Source organism: Ambystoma mexicanum, chromosome 14 (assembly GCF_040938575.1).
Source record: "Ambystoma mexicanum isolate Mex_15411 chromosome 14, UKY_AmexF1_1, whole genome shotgun sequence".
Taxonomy (NCBI): domain Eukaryota; kingdom Metazoa; phylum Chordata; class Amphibia; order Caudata; family Ambystomatidae; genus Ambystoma; species Ambystoma mexicanum.
The window spans coordinates 438572849-438589965 of record NC_090940.1 but is presented as its reverse complement, the minus strand read 5'-3'; the positions used below and the strand labels follow the sequence as shown (position 1 = coordinate 438589965).

Below are 17117 nucleotides of genomic sequence, written 5' to 3'. Positions count from 1 at the left end.
GGACTCCCCCCACACCCCAACAAGGGCAAATACAGACGCCCACAGTGTAGCAAGGGCACTAGGTGTCGAAATGCTTGATTATTTAAAAACGATGACTCAAAGTATTTATTTTATTTCTCAACAGATCAAGTGTCAACAGAAGGGGTCAAATGTAAACAAAGAAGACAATTTGCCTAACAATTTGGGAAACGCATTAAAAGGCATTGCCAGTATATATAGGGTACCAGGTGGACCCCTCGATTTGAAGGCCTATGGGAGGTGGAGGATATAAACCCTACTGCTGTTAAATTAAAAGGAAGAAGGGTTTGGATCAACCTCCACGATGTCAAACCGTATAAAAGTGATGTTACATGGACCTCTCCTGTACCTGTTTCCAGTGAAGCAAGTGTCCACAGCAAAGCAAAAGAATAACAACAACGTATGACCACAAGATCAATGATCAATAACTCGGATAAAGAAAACGAAACACTTTTAGATTAGAATTGATTAATGGAATAATTCAGCAATAATACTGAAATATCTTCTCTAGAACTGGAATAGAGCAAACTATGGAATAATCAAGTAGGGAAAACAATATTTGAGCTTTTATGTTGTCAATCGTCCATACATTCTTACTGTCTGTTTTCTCTTACATATTTCAGTCTTATCCAGCGTTAATAAGAAGAAATACGAATATAGTGACATTTTTTTCGAGGATACAAAAAATTGCTTTTTTAAAGAATTGTTTTGACAATCATTTTACAGTTCTTTTTATACATTTATTACTTACAATTAAAATGATAAAAACTGATATACAGTAAAAAATAAAGTGGTGACAATGGATATGTTCCAGGAGGTGAGAGCTATAGCTCCAGGAAAAAGAGAAACAGAATAATTTGTGGAATTTGTTGTGGTAGTCTGATTTTGACCATTCTCCTTATAACATTGGCATTCACAAATATTATAAGTAGTGAAAAAGTAGGAAATAAGACATCCCCTACCAGTCCCATTACTCCCATTTTCAGATTAAGAGACCAAGAACCCCAATACCTTCTGATGTTAAAACACCTTTTTCCTGAATGAAAAGAGATGCTGGAGAAGATAAAGTAGTAACTCATATTTAGAGGAATCGGCTCATTTGGCAAATAATTTATGGTATTAGCACACGAAAGAGGTGGGAAAGAGAACGTCAGAAGAAAGTTGCTATGTCTGGTCCTTAATACTGTATGCCATGAATGCAGCAAGAATATTTATTGCAAGAGAAATGTCTCCACATGATACAAAAATCTCAGCCATTTAGCAGCCTGCACTACAAGAGGCCAATTCGAAGAGAAGTGGGCAACTTTAAGATGGCGATCAACTTTTCTATACAAATTTACATATCTAAAGACAAAAGAATGGATAGTGGAGTAGAGTGGACAAACAAAAACCTTATGTATCCATCCCAATTTGGAGAGACGATACAAGTTGTTGATATGAAGTTGTTGACATGAAGAGAATTAATTGCTCCGACATGACTGAAAAATCAGGAGAAACAGGATGCTGGGAAAGAACACAGCTGTTGGTGTATGGGCACGTAGTAACCAGCACTGGATGCAAAGATGGATTAATATCATGCCCTGCACACTTATTGAATAAAGAAGGAATCTGCGAGGTGGAGAAGGTGAAAATGATGAATGCCTAGAATCATGGGCCAAGCAAGCAAATTAACCTGGGTTAAGAACGAAGCAGGACCAGAGCATATATTGCAAGTGAAGACTGCGACAACCTGCTTCAAGAATGATGGCAAGGCCTATGTTGGAAAAAATAAAGGCTGTGGAGAAATAACTGAAGTACCAGGAATGAATGGAGCAACTGCAGTTCTTATGGATCGATATTGGGTTTATGGATACAGAGCCTACACGCAGTTGCCTAAGCATTAGGGAGGAGTGTGTTCCATAGTGAATGTACATGTCCCAGCACTAGTGATTCCCCAAAGTGACCTCCATATTGAGGAGCTCCCGAAAATGAATGAATATAATGGAAGGAATAGATCACTTCATCTTTGTCGATTAAAACAAGAGAATTACTTCTCATCAAAGTCCATAGAGGCTTACGACGACATTCCGGATGAGTACAAACCAGCAAACAAAGATCAGCAAAACCACCATGATAATGACATTTATATTCATACCAGGACTTCAAATGGCAGCGAATGCCTAGTGGCTCCAGATTACAAGATGGGAGCTGTTGCAGACTATCAATACAACAATAAAAGGATTCAATGCAATAAAGGAAGAACTGAGAGCCATCAGGCTGATAACTCGCCAGATCACAGCAATGGAAGGAGACGTGTTTGCCAACGTCAGACCTTCTTGCTGTTCATTTATACCTGCTCAGGATGGAGAAAATGGGACATTGACAGAGACAATTGCGACAACCTTGCATACACAGATGGAAGATGAAACTGATAAAACAGCAGGATTTTGTTTTCATCATTGATTGGATGGATTCCATCTTGTTTGGCAAATGCTTTTAAACTACTTGGAGCAATATTACTGTTAGTAATGTTGGGATTCTGTCTCATAAGGATCATCTTGGGACAATGCCAGAATACACCCAAAAAAGGGACTGGAATGAAAATAATGATTGACATCAACAAACATACTGGAGAACAGATGCAAACAGAAGAAGGTACCCAAGAAGATATAAAGAGGAGTTCTCTTGCACCTCCAGGAACAAAGTTCTATTATCCACAGGATCGGAAAAAATATGTGGGATGATGGATATTTTGTGCATCAGCAGGAGATTGTCGATTGATAACCTGGAGTGTGGATGAGCACAAAGAATGCTGGCTACCTGAGGGGGAGGGTGACAAAAATACAAAAATTTGGGTTCCAAAGAAAAGAAAATATGAGATGATTGAAGTAGATGAAGCAGGAATTGCAGAAGGAGGCGGCAAAGAGTCTGGTCGAAAATGTGACCAGAGGGGTGGAATGTAGAAGAGCAAGTGAACGCATTGTCCTTAGTCAATGCCGCCTCACCCCCACCCTATTGGAGTAACAGACGAGGAGTTGCAATTGGGAACTCATGTACAAGTTTATGCAACATGTCTATACCACGTCGATTGTGTGAAAAACGATATGCGCTCAGTCAGCCATTCAGAAGATAGCCTCACGTTGAAACAGTGGAGGAAACCTACCAAGATGGATGTGCCTTGCTGAGTTGTCAAAGAGCAGCCATGAATAAAATGGTGCGCGACATGGATTTACATTAAACAAAGTCTTAGAACAGCAAAATAATGTCCAAAAGAAGATATATGACCATATGATGAAACAATATGAAAATACTTAAGAGTAACGATGTAACTGAAGCAGTAATAGAAACATGTACTGCATAGTGCTGTATTTGCGAATACAAAGAAGAATGCAGTGACCCCCTGGTGAATAACTGTAAATAGGCTGAAACGCAAGGTAGTAAGAATACATCGAAGCTTGCTTATGAATAGTATATGTTCAATGTTTAGGACTACTGTCAGAACAAGATGGACGACGGTTAATGTCAATCAACCAAATTACCTCAAAAACAAGAGCCCAGGATCTTAAACATGGAGAGACGATGCAGAAGCTGTTTTACTGGCAAAATAGGGGTGTACATTGGCTTTGAACAAAGGATGCTATTTCGAGATATGAAGGAAAAAGCATGAAGGGACTATACGAGCAGACCATGCTCACTGACATTTTGTAAAGATTAGGAGGAACACAAACATTTACTTATGCCAAATATTAAAAGGCATAAAGTCAATATGGGATAGAGTAATGTGAGAAACCTGAAACTGTCTCCTTGACTAGTCCCTGGGGATCTGTCATCCAGGTGGCCAGGACACGGCGATCGCTATTGGATACAGTTCCTGGGGGTGGACCAATGAGGGAGGATCACCTGGATGGGGGGGTCCTCAGGGAGTGGAAGCGGGACACCGACGTGTGAAACGCGGTATCCCCCTTCTTATACCTTATACCCATGCTACCCCATAGGATAGTTACACTCTACTCTCCCAAACCCCCTTTTCTCACACAAACACTTTCACACATCACGAAAGATGACGGACAAACACCAAAGCCATTTACCTAACATGTCCCAAAGCCTGGGTCAGGCAAAGTTAGGCAATTGACCAGTTTCACACACACCTGACAGCCCTTTCCCTTGCCCACAGGGATAAACGGTGGAGCACGAGAGCACAATACGAGCAAGGCAGACCATACAACGAGAGAGCTAACTCAGCACAGAAGTTCAAGAGGAGGAGAAAGACGGCGCAAACCGAGAGGGTGACAAGGAGAGAAGCGACCTTGCACTTTCCGAGCCAGGCCTGTGATACCTCCACAGAAGGAAATGTAAGACTGGAAACAATAGCCAGCGTATGTTGCAGCAGATTGAATAATTGTTTATTTGTATAGCGCCTATACACAATGTGTTTCAAAGCGCTTCAAGGAGGGAGGGAACATGGGAGAAAAAACAGTTACATTTTTAAAAGGTCCATGAAACAGTTCAGAATGTGAAAAATAACCATCAAATCATAAACAGATAGCACAAGTGCATGGAACAATAAGGAAGAGGAGAGGGAGGAAGAGAGGAGACAAAACTAGCAGTAGCATTACTATGTCTGATGACAATTGTTGCAGTGCAAGAGTGACAAAAGAAGGGGTGAGGAGGGGAGACAGAGGAAGGATAGGGAGAGGAACAACAAGTGACGATCAATATTGGGTCAATGACTGTTCAAGATAGTGCTAGGGAGGGTAGGGGAGGAGATAAACAAGAAGGTAGGGGGGTGGACAGACAAGCTGTTATCAGAGGTCAAGGGACCGATGATAAGGGTAAGTGCTAAAATAAGGTTTAGAGCTGTAGGCAGGAAGTCAGAGGGGGGCAAGAAGGCTTCAAAGACAGGCGGCTATGAATTACTATGCCTGATGGCAATTGGGGTAGTGCTGGAAATTGACAGATGGAGGGAAGTAAAAAGGGAAAGAAGGGGAAGAAAGGGTAAGGGAGAGGGAGCAGAAAGGAAAGGGGGCAAGAAGTGTAAGGCAAGAGAGGGGAGAGAGGGGGGCCAAGAGACCTTCACAGGGTCAGGGTGAAGGGGGTGGACTAGGAACTGGCGAGGGGCATGGGGGGACATGAAGACACAGGCGGGGCAGGGGGAGCAAGGAGACACTGGCGGGGGCAGGGGGAGCAAGGAGACACTGGCGGGGAACAGGGGGAGCAAGGAGATGCTGGAGAGGGGTGGAGGGACAAGGAGATACTGAAGGAGGCAGGGGGGCAAGGAGACACTGGTGAGGGGTAGGGGGGACAAGGAGACACTGAAGGTGGGCAGGGAGGCAAGGAGACACTGGTGGGGGGCAGGGGGGCAAGGAGACACTGGCAAGGGCAGGGGGCAAGTAGACACTGATGGGGCAGGGGGGCAAGGAGACACAGGCGAGTGGTGGGGGGGCAAGGAGACCCTGGCAAGGGGCAGGGGGGTAAGGAGACACTGGCGAGGGGCGGGGGCAAGGAGACACTGAAGGAGGACAGGGGGCAAGGAGACACTGGTGAGGGGCAGGGGGCAAGGAGACACTAGCGAGGAGCAGGGGGCAAGGAGACACTGAATGGAGTGCAGGGGGGGCAAAGACACTGGTGAGGGGTGGGGGCAAGGACACTGAAGGGGGGTACACTTACGAGGAAGTGAGGTGGCATCTGGCGTACCATTGTGGACAGGGGTAGACTCGCCTTGCTCCACCGCAACAACATCACCCGCCACAAACCTCGACCACAATCACACCCAACCCAACACCCTCCATACACCTCGACTATGGGTTTCTTCGAGACCCAACACACTGACCAGCCTAACGGCACCCTCAGCCCCATAGAATGGATCCGCCGATTTGCTGCTCCACCCTCTCCCTGGAACCCATGCACATTGAAAGACAGAAACCTGAGACTCGGCTCTCGGTTCATAACCCCTACAACACTCACCAAAAAACACTCCCCTCTTCCCGCGCACAATCAAGCTAATGCCGCCCAAATCTTGAACATCACCCAAACAGCCCCCCTGAGCACATCCAAACAGCCGCTGATCAAGGGCGCCCTCATCAATGCCCGCTCCCTGGTCGCCCATGCGTTAGATATCGCAGACTTCATCTCTGCTAACAACCTGCACTTCCTGGCTATCACTGAAACCTGGCTGCACCAAGCAGCAGGCCCAGCACTATCCCTCGCCATCCCAGAAGGCTACTCAATACTGAGGAAAGACCGGGACATAGGCAAAGGAGGAGGAGTAGCCTTCATCGCCAAAACATCCCTTGGCCTCAGATTAACCCCACCGCCTAGCTTCCGGTCTGCAGAACTTCTGTCAGCCAAGCTTCAACTCTCAGCTACACAAACCGTAATATTACACCTCCTCTACAGACCCCCAGGCCCCATCACCACATTCGAGGAAGAGATATCTGACCTCTTGACCACCAACACCAAAACAGGATCGCAAATCATCCTCCTTGGCGACCTCAACCTCGGCCTCGGTGACCCAAACGATGCCAATGCACTCTCCCTGGAAAGCACCATCTCCCAACTAGGGTTCAAGCTCAGAATCACAGACCCCACCCACAACAAAGGCAGGACCCTGGACTGGCTAGCGGATCTCAACTGCTCTACGACCATCACAAAAAACTAGCAAACTGCATGGTCTTACCACCACGCCATCTCCTTCTCCATCCAAGGGAAACCACAACCAAACACTCCTACCCCCATCATCCCCCAAGCCCTCAGCAGAAATAACCGCAACATTACCTTACAAAACCCCAGCCCACTCTTAGACAACATCCTTACCCCCACAAACTATGTCAACCTAGATGCGGAGAAACTTGCTGACCTATACAACAAAACGCTAGAATCAGCAGTTGACACCATCGCTCCACTCAAACTCACCAAAGCCAAACCGGCAGCCCACATTAACAAATGGTTCACACCAGAGCTAAAAATCCTCCGAAACTCCAAACGAGCCGCAGAAGCCACCTGGAGAAAAACGCCCAACCCCTTCAACAAAACACAACTCTCAATAGCAGCCACCACCTACAAAACTGCCATCGTCAAGGCCAAAAAAAGAGACATACGACTACAGAATTGAGAGCGCCAAATCCAAAACAAAAGAGCTTTTCAATATCCTCAGGGAACTCGAATCCCCCCCCACTCTGGCAGAAACCTGCGTGAAAGATGCAGACTGGTGTGAGAGGATTCAAAAAGCACTAGCAGACAAAATCACCATGTTACAATCCAAAATCGAACAGAAAAAGCTTAACCTAACCAAAAAAAACAAACCATCTACCGTCCACTACTCCCAAAACACTTACCTGCCCCCCCTTCTCCTTCTCACCAGTATCCACTAAAGAAGTAGAAAGCATCATTAAGGGCCTCAAACCCTCTAGATGCCAAGGGGACTCATGCCCAGCTCCCATCATCCAGGAAGGCGCCAACATGCTGGCCCCCTTCATAACAGCCCTTATCAATGCATCCTTCAAATCAAGCTCAGTGCCTAGCACCCTCAAGGAGGCCTGGGTCATGCCACTGCTAAAAAAAACCTAGTCTATATACCCAACCAACTACAGGCCAATCACCACTGTTCCCTACATCCTAAAGATCTTAGACAGAGTGGCCTACCTGCAAATACAGAAGCACCTGGAAGACAATAACCTCCTGGGTCTCAGACAATCCGGTTTCAGGCCAAGGCAGGGAACAGAGACAGCCCTACTGGACCTAAAAATCCAGATGGACGAGGCAAAGGACAAGGGTAATCTAGCCATTCTCTTGTTGCTAGATCTATCAGCAGCCTTCGACCTCGTCGACCATCAGATCCTCACGGAACATCTGATGACGTCAGCGGCCTTCTCTAATCAGGCGACTGCCTGGATCCAGTCCTTCCTAACCAACCGAACCACCCGGGTCTTCTCCCCGGGGACCTCAGCACTCCCGGTCCACATCACATGCGGCGTCCCTCAAGGATCGTGCGTCTCGCCGACCCTATACAATATCTTCACTAAGCTATTGTTTGACCGCCTAGACAACCTGGGTGTCACATACACAAACTATGCTGACGACACCCAGGTTCTCATCACCCTATCAGGGTGCTATGACGAGGACTCCACCAGAATCAACAATCTATACTTGGAGATCCAAGCCTGGATGGCAGAGCACGGGCTATGCCTCAACGATGAGAAAACTGAGCTCCTTCTTGTCGGCTCCCAACCACGGCTAAACAAACTAGACCCCCGTTACGCGTCCATCAACACAGACGGTAACCTAATAACAGTTGCCAAAGAAATTAAAACCCTTGTGGTTTATCTAGACTCCACTCTCTCGCTCAAAAGACAGGTAAATGCCACAGCCTCATCCACAGCTTACACAAATAAGCTTATCAACGCCTGCAAACCCTTCCTTTCTGCCTCCAGCTGCATTACGCTAGCCAGAGCACTAGTGCTCTCAAAAATTGACTACTGCAATACACTCTTTCTCGGCACGTCAGAACGCAACCTGAACAAACTACAGGTGCTTCAAAATAATGCCCTCAGAGCCGCCCTCAGTATCCCACGACACGCCCACATCTCCAGCATCAGGCAAGATGCTCACTGGCTACCGGTACGAGACAGAATCACCCTCAGATCCCTTGTCATTGTCCATAAATGCCGCTCCAACGATGCACCCAAATACCTGGCAGACAAGTTCCACAACTACACCTCAACTAGACCAACCCGAACGCCATACTCACACTGCCTCTCCGTTCCCAAATTCGCCCTAAAAAAGCCGGCGGCGCCAGCTTCCCGGTCCTAGCTGCCAAACTATGGAACGCTATGCCGCTAATCCTCAGAACAGAACTCTCCTTTTGGACTTTTAGAGCCAAAACTAAAACATAGTTTTCCAACAGAAACTCTGCCTAATGTACTTGCTCTCCGCATGTCCCTGTCGACCAGCCTGTAACCTGGTCTTCCATAACCTGGTCTTCCACACTTATTGTTATTTCACAGTCTTGTATTATTGTATATTCCTGACATGTTGTAACTGCATCTAAGTCTCCGGCGCCCGGTTACCCCAGGGTTCGGCGCGCGGTATAAATAAAGAAACTAAACTAAACTAAACTAGACGGGACCTTTGTTGTGGGCCTTAGGTCAATGGCTGGCTCCCGCCTCCCGGTTGCTCTCATTGGCTTAACAAGCCAAGGGCATCCAATGGGAGAGGGAGCAGGGCTAACCCAAGCCAGCAGTTCACTTGGTAAAAACTGGCAGCCATGTTGTAAAGGCAATTTAACAATGAGGCTGAGTTGCAATATGCAGATGAAAGTCAGAAAAGCATGAAAGTAGAATGCCCCCAAAATCGCTGCACAGGGCCCTCCTACGCTGATAACTAAGCCGAGGGGAGACCCTTGCCACTGTGTTACTGGCTGTGACTCCAGAGACAAGAAAAAGCCAAGTGGTTCATCACAGCCGGTGAGTTGAGGTGAGAGCTGATAAGAAACCGAACTGAACTATGTTTGAACACTTGTAGCAAAACGGTTAACTGAAGAAAGTACAAACAACTGTTTGTTTAATACGAGAGGGGAAAACCAGCTGCAGAGGAGTCAGATACCACGTGGGTGTTCACTTGAGAAACTCTGGGCGATTACCCTATGGTTGCAACTACCGTTAACAGAAGGCCTTTGGAACAGCACGAGAAGAGGGTCAAAGTGGTCATACGGGGGTCTAGTAAAATCCTCCGTACAGTCGAAAGTCTTTGACCGACAAATGAAGGCACAGCTAAGGGAAGTAAATCCTGCATCCTAAGAACTGTGTGAATTACAAAAGTTAGCAAGAGTGAACCCGACGGATGGATGCCGATGAACAGGGGGCAAAGTCTGAAGTCCCAATTTATAGTGTGTTGACAAGAGTGAACCCGGCAGAGGGTTGTCCACAGTAAACTGTTTAAAAAGACATTAAGATTTGTGAATGGCGCAGAGGAGATTGTGTTGAAAGTCATAGTGAACCCGACAGAGGGAGACTGACATTAGAGAGGGAAATGAGCCCAGAAGAGGGGGGATCCATGGGTGAAAAGGCATCACCCAACATGCAAGCAGAAAGGAACTTTTGTTTATTATTTTGGAACACATCAGATCCTTGGAGGTAAGAGACTTTTTTGTAGAAAAGAGACTTCACCACCGAAGGCTCGGATAGTTGAGAGTGGAACTGTTAGCTCGTGCTGAGAAAGCTCGAGCGTGTGCTGTGCTCTGGAGTACCGCCATGCCCCGTGCTCAAATAGTGGGGAAGGGAGACCCCGACTAATGCATCCTGACTTATTATTTGTGAACACTTCTTTCTTTCCTGTGAACCCTATCCCACACTCTATGTTTGTATTTAGCGCAAGGATCAGCAATAGGTTTTTCTTAGTATAGGCCCTTTAATTTTGACAAGACACCACTAGGACTGCCTTATTATTATTTGATGGTCGTAGCTTGCTCCCATCTTAGATTTAGGTTTAGATTAGGTGTTTTTTCAACCTGCATATACAGTTTAATAAACACCCTTGAAGTGTGATCACTTGGGTCTGTCTTTACTGTTGCCACCATGAGTTCCTTACAGTGAGCAAGTCTCTAAAAGCCAAAAGGAGAACTGCACCCAGCTAAAGTTGAATCAAATATGGTTAAAAGTACCATTGATATCGACAAATTCATGGTCTTGCAACACGGGATGATAAGCTCGCAAACAAGGGCTATTCATGAGGCCTAGAGCTAAGATAGCGGTCCAAGGTTGGATTTGGGTTTCCAACCAATTAGAATAGCCTGCCAAGTGCATTTTCATACAATGTTACAGAATATTAGTCCGCTGCCATATTTTCTGCTATGACGAATACCCTACACCATGTGATTAGAAGTAGCTTAGGGCGTGTCCTCCAGATAAGGGGCTGCCAATGAGAAACTAATATGTATGCATGCTATTTGTAGTCATGTTCCCCTTATCCAATCCCACCCCTCAATAGGTTTTACGGTTTGCCACGTAGGATGACATTATAGACGACACATCTAGAATTATACAAACTACGCATGACTGAAAAAACAGTGTGATCCTACATGAGTCGAATTGAATAGTGTATATTCACCCTGCTTTATTTCTTGATATTAAAGCAGTATTTTACCATCTCCTTTGAGTCTGTCCGGTTATTGGGTCCTTAGTATTTTCTTGGTAATTCCATCTAGCACAACAAATGCTTCAAGGTGCTAGAGCACATTTGCACACTTGTTGATTGGCTGCCTTCCTGTATAAAGTTCTGATCTTGGAAGCTGAAGAGGCAGTCGACTACTGAAACCAAATCCGAAGAAGAAGATGAACAAAAGCTGGCTGAGACAATTTCTAGCGACCGGAGAGCCTGCTGTGTTACCAGAGCCTACTGTTACCCTTCCTTCCAAGAGACCTGGCGGTCCCGAAAACAACGGCCCACAGCCTGGTGATATAGACTAGACTCAAGAAGACCTGCATTTTGAGCCATCCCACGATATGCTGCAAACTTCCGGGCTGCAAAACATCAACACCCCGAGACCTCGAGCCACTATGCAGTGCACAGTCTTCCGAAACACGCTGGAACTTTGGTGGCATCCTGCTGGACCTCCAGAGACATGATTTGAATCCTTGAAGTCCCCTCAGCAGGGTGTTGGACCAGATTAGCGAAGAGAACCAGCGCTATTCAGTCTTCTCCTGGCTCCTGAAAAGGGCGCCAAAACCACAGATTTGCGACCAGACATGAAGAAACCCTTGCCTGGAGTCTTCCCAGCTGACATCTATCCCAGCCTGCAAATTCCCTTCCAGTGTCCTGTCTTCAGTCAGCACGACAAGAAATTCAACAAACAGGTTTCTAGCTGCAGATCCTGAAGATGTCCAGCTTCAAACTGCTCTTCTCTGTGGAGGTACAGTGCTGGCTGGGGTATTACTTACCTTAAGCCTTGTGTGATTCCTGTGAAGCATTGAGGGCGATTCATGTGATTGGGAGTTCCCTCATCCAGTTCACCCAGGCCTAAGGCTGGAATCCCTCTAGCGTGTCTTCTCTGAAGTCCCTGGACCCTTTCTGCAACTCTAAAGTAAAGTACTTACTTAGTTCAACAGCTTTCCTCAGGAAATCTGACGTTTGCTACATCTGTGCCTATCCTGATCGCTCTGTTGGCCACTATGTTATGTTATGTTACTTTGCATTTATACAGCGCCTTATGTACCATTGGTATGGTCTGAAGGCGCTGGTAGGTTGAACGCCCTTGGGAACCGAAGTTCAAGTCAGTAGAGAGAGTAGAGAGAGTCAAAGGTGTGTGAGAGCACCGGATATGTGTGCAGCTGGTATGGCATTCATGTAATAGCTGCTTCTTAGCGGTAGGTGTGGTGGTTGAGAGGTCAAGAGTATGTGTTCGTTCTGGCAGGATTTATCCAGACCGATTGTGGCTGCGTTAGGCCTGAGGAGAACGCCTGGCTGGGGGGTGTGTAATCAGCAGTGTTTAGAGTGATGGGGAGTATGAGGCAGATGTTGGTATGAGAACAGCTATACTGAATGGTGTCATAGTATCGCTGTGTCTATTTGAGTGGTGGTGTAAAGAAGAGAGTAAGCGTGGAGATGTGAATATGGTGGTTTAGGTGCTTGAGATTGCGCCCACTCCAATAGTTCCATGAACTTCATCCGTTCCATGTACTCCGACTGTTCTGTGCATTACGACCGTTACAAGCACTTAGACCGTTCCTTTCAACGCTCTTTCAGGTGTTCCATGCCCTCCAAACCATTCCATGTATGTCACGCCATTCTGTGCACTCCAATCCGTTCCATGCACTCCCATCCGTTCCATGCACTCCCATCCGTTCCATGTACTTCAACCATTTTATGCACTCAACCATTTTGTGCACTACTTCTTTCATTCGTTCTTCCCACGTTATCCTTTCTCCATGCATCATCTATACACGTGTCATCTTCACACTGCTCCTTTCATTCGTTCTACCCATGTTATCCTTACTCCATGCATCATCCATCCACATACGTCATCTTCACACATTCCATTCACTTAACTGATTCTACCCATTTCACTCGTTCCATCCACTTCACCCGTTCCACCCACTTCACCCATTCTACATCAGTTCATCCGTTCCATCCAAACACTTCGCCCTTTCCATCCACACACTTCGCCCGTTCCATCCACACACTTTGCCCGTTCCATCCACACACTTTGCCCGTTCCATCCACACACTTTGCCCGTTCCATCCACACACTTTGCCCGTTCCATCCACACACTTTGCCCGTTCCATCCAAATACTTCACCCGATATAGGGCATCCACTTCACCCGTTCACCCGATATAGGGCAGACTTTCTAGACTTTGGCACAGTGACGTTTTAAGAGATACTGCTAAATTCCGCTATGCCAGAGTGATGGTGTTATAGACACTTCTAAAATTCAGCTTTGCACAGAGAGGATATTAGGCGCACTTCTAAATTCAACCAAGGCGCGCTAATAGGTACAATCCTAAATTCAACTTTGCACAGAGAGGATATTAGGCAACCCAATTCAACTTTGCACAGAGAAGATATCAGGCACACTTCTAAATTCAACCAGGGCGCGTTATTTGGCACACTTCTAAAATCAGGCAAGGCACGTTATTAGGCACACTTCTAAATTCAACTTTGCACAGAGAGGATATTAGGCGCACATCAAAATTAAACGCCGGCATGCTTTTAGGCACACTTCTAAAGTCAACCAGGGCATGTTAATAGGCACACTTCTAAATTCAACTTTGCACAAAGAGGATAATAGGCACACTTCTATATTCAGCTTTGCAGAAAGAGGATAATAGGCAACCAAAACAACTTTGCAATGGGGATATTAGGCAACCAAATTTAAATTTGCACAGTGAGGATATTCAACTAAGGCGTGCTAATGGGCACACTTCTAAGGCAAACCAGGGCACGCCATCAGGCACACTTCTAGATTCAACCTTGCACAGAGAGGATATTATGCACACTTCAAAATTAAACAATGGCCTGCTATTAGGCACACTTCTAAAGTCAACCAGGGCATGTTAATAGGCACACTTCTAAATTCAACTTTGCACAGAGAGGATATTAGGCGCACTTCTAAAGTCAACCAAGACATGTTAATAGGCACATTTCTAAAGTCAACCAAGGGACGCTAACAGGCACACTTCTAAATTCCACTTTGCACAGAGAGGGTATTAGGCACACATTCTAGAGTCAACCGGGGCACACTATTAGGCACACTTCTAAAGTCAACCAGGGCATGTTAATAGGCACACTTCTAAATTCCACTTTGCACAGAGGGGGTATTAGGCACACAATCTAAAATCAACAGTGAATTTCCCTTTCTCGATGCAACAGTATCACAGCAATGCTATTAGGCAGCCGTTTAAGTGCAAGTGCACCATGTTATGCAGATTTTTACAATAGTTTGGTTTCTAGGGTTGAGTGGTAGGGTAGTATGGCGTGAAGTAATTGCTTCTGTCCCCGCCCTTGCCACACTTACTTATTGCTGGCTTCTTGCTTCTCCTGCTGATACCTGCAGATACGATCTGGAGCCGTCCTTTGCCTCTGGGTCCTTAGCCGCGGGGTTGCCGGGCAGAGGGCTGCCTTGGGAGGGCCAGTTAAAGACCAGTCGGGAGGACCAATGGGGTCGCGGGGCGGGCTCGGGAGGCGGGATCAAAGTGCATCCAGGAAGTGGGGAGCAGGGGGACGCGAACGGGCGAGGGAGGGGGCACATTTTAGTATTTTGGGTGCACATGGGCTCTCCGGGGAGCACACTCACCTGGGGCAGGGGTCCACGAAATGGAGGCCGTGGGGGCGAGCAGCACGTTGTGGCTGGGCACTGGGGGTAGCAGGACCAATGGAATAGCGGGGCGGGCTCGGGAGGCGGGATTACAGTGCATCCAGGAAGCGGGGAGCAGGGGGACGCGAACGGACGAGAGAGGGGGCACATTTTAGTATTTTGGGCGCACATGGGTCTCGGGAGCACACTCACCTGGGGCAGGGGTCCACGAAATGGAGGCCTGGGGGCGAGCAGCACGTTGTGGCTGGGCACTGGGGTAGCAGGACCAATGGAATCGCGGGGCGGGCTCGGGAGGCGGGATTACGGTGCATCCAGGAAGCGGGGAACAGGGGGACGCGAACGGGCGAGGGAGGGGGCACATTTTAGTATTTTGGGCGCACATGGGTCTCTGGGGAGCACACTCACCTGGGGCAGTGGTCCACGAAATGCAGGCCTGGGGGGCGAGCAGCGCGTTGTGGCTGGGCACTGGGGGTAGCAGGACAAATGGAATCGCGGGCGGGCTAGGGAGGCGGGATTACAGTGCATCCAGGAAGCGGGGAACAGGGGGACATGAATGGGCAAGGGAGGGGCACATTTTTGTATTTTGGGCGCACATAGGGTCTCTAGGGAGCACACTCACATGGGGCAGGGGTCCACGAAATGGAGGCCTGGGGGCGAGCAGCACGTTGTGGCTGGGCACTGGGGGTAGCAGGACCAATGGAATAGCGGGGCGGGCTCGGGAGGCGGGATTACAGTGCATCCAGGAAGCGGGGAACAGGGGGACAGGAATGGGCAAGGGAGGGGGCACATTTTTGTATTTTGGGCGCACATGGGGTCTCTAGGGAGCACACTCACATGGGGCAGGGGTCCACGAAATGGAGGCCTGGGGGGCGAGTAGCACGTTGTGGCTGGGCACTGGGGATAGCAGGACCAATGGGATTGCGGGGCTGGCTCAGGAGGCGGGATTACAGTGCATCCAGGAAGCGGGGAGCAGGGGGACGTGAACGGGCGAGCGAGGGGGCACATTTTAGTATTTTGGGCGCACATGGAGTCTCTGGGGAGCACACTCACCTGGGGCAGGGGTCCACTATTGACCCCTCCTGCCACTGAGAAAACTCTTGCTTCAAGAATAGTGAAGGATTTAAAGGTTTAGGCCTTTTGCCTAGAAAAATGTAACAAATGTTGAAGTTACTTACTAATAAAAAAGAGTTGGTTTGGCAATTGTTCCTCTGAAATATGATCAGTTACAAAGGTTCTTACCTTAGAATGTGTTCCGCCATACCTAAAAGTATATAGGGTTAATTTACTTACCTGTGAATTGGAGGCTCCTCTTCTCAAAAGTAACACTGTTGGCTTCACTTTACTATTCCTGTTAGGAAATTAATGTATAGGTTCCCCAACTGGGTTTTGCTTCCCCCGACTTGCTGGTAAAGCATGTCTACAATAAGTCTGCCTTGGGTTTTACCTACCTTGTGTGCCATTCTGAATAAGTGTACTGTGGGTTTAGCTAACCGTGGTCTGCTTTGTGCAATCCTAAAATAGTTATTGCTTACCTTAGTCTGTGTTCCACTGATCTGAAAAGCAACTAATACATTTTTAAATCATAAGGTCTTACCCACCTAGTATAACTAAGGGTTATCCTGAACGTAGTTATAGGTTCATACTGTTCCATGAATTTGTGTTCCATTATTCAGAAAAGTATCCTGGTAACAGGGTTGGATTACCAAGTGATTTGTTAACTGAATGTCACTGCATGACTGACAGGGTCTACTAACCTTAAATTCCTGAAAGTAGTCTAAAGTAACTTGTGGGTTTACTCCCCCTGAATAGGTGTGTTCTATTGTAAATATGTATAATTGGGACTGACTTACCTAGAATTACTGTTCGTTCTTCTGAACAAGGCTTATGCTTTGGTCTGTCTACCGTCAGCATTGTGTTGTGTTTTACTATTGTGTTTAAGATTCTATTTACCTCAGGATTTACCTTGGCCTGCTTGTGTTTATAATGCACCTTTATTATTTATAATACTTCTGGGTGCAAGTGTTTCTGTTGAACCATTTGTAGGTTACAGGTTCTTTGTACTTTCCTACAGCCTTTTCTCCCTCCTAAAATAAGCCTGGCAGCTCGGTCTACACTACCAAATACTCAGGTGGTACAGCCTTAAACTAAGAGTGGGGTTTTGTACTGTCTCAGTTGTATGGTTTAATGAAGGCCTTAGTTTGACTTCAGAAAAACTGTCCCAACAGTTAGCACAGGAAAATACAGGAAAACCAAAGAGGAACGTTCAAGGAGCTTCCAGCAACACGCAACACTGCACAGAAGGGGCTGTGTGCT

The 17117-nt window shown here is 46.9% G+C and overlaps 1 protein-coding gene across 1 annotated transcript in view; it reads right to left on the bottom strand.

Annotated features, from left to right (window-relative positions):
- The window catches only part of FCF1 (FCF1 rRNA-processing protein), a 204385-nt gene that overhangs the window by 65092 nt on the left and 122176 nt on the right, over window positions 1-17117 (bottom strand). The window lies entirely within an intron of this gene.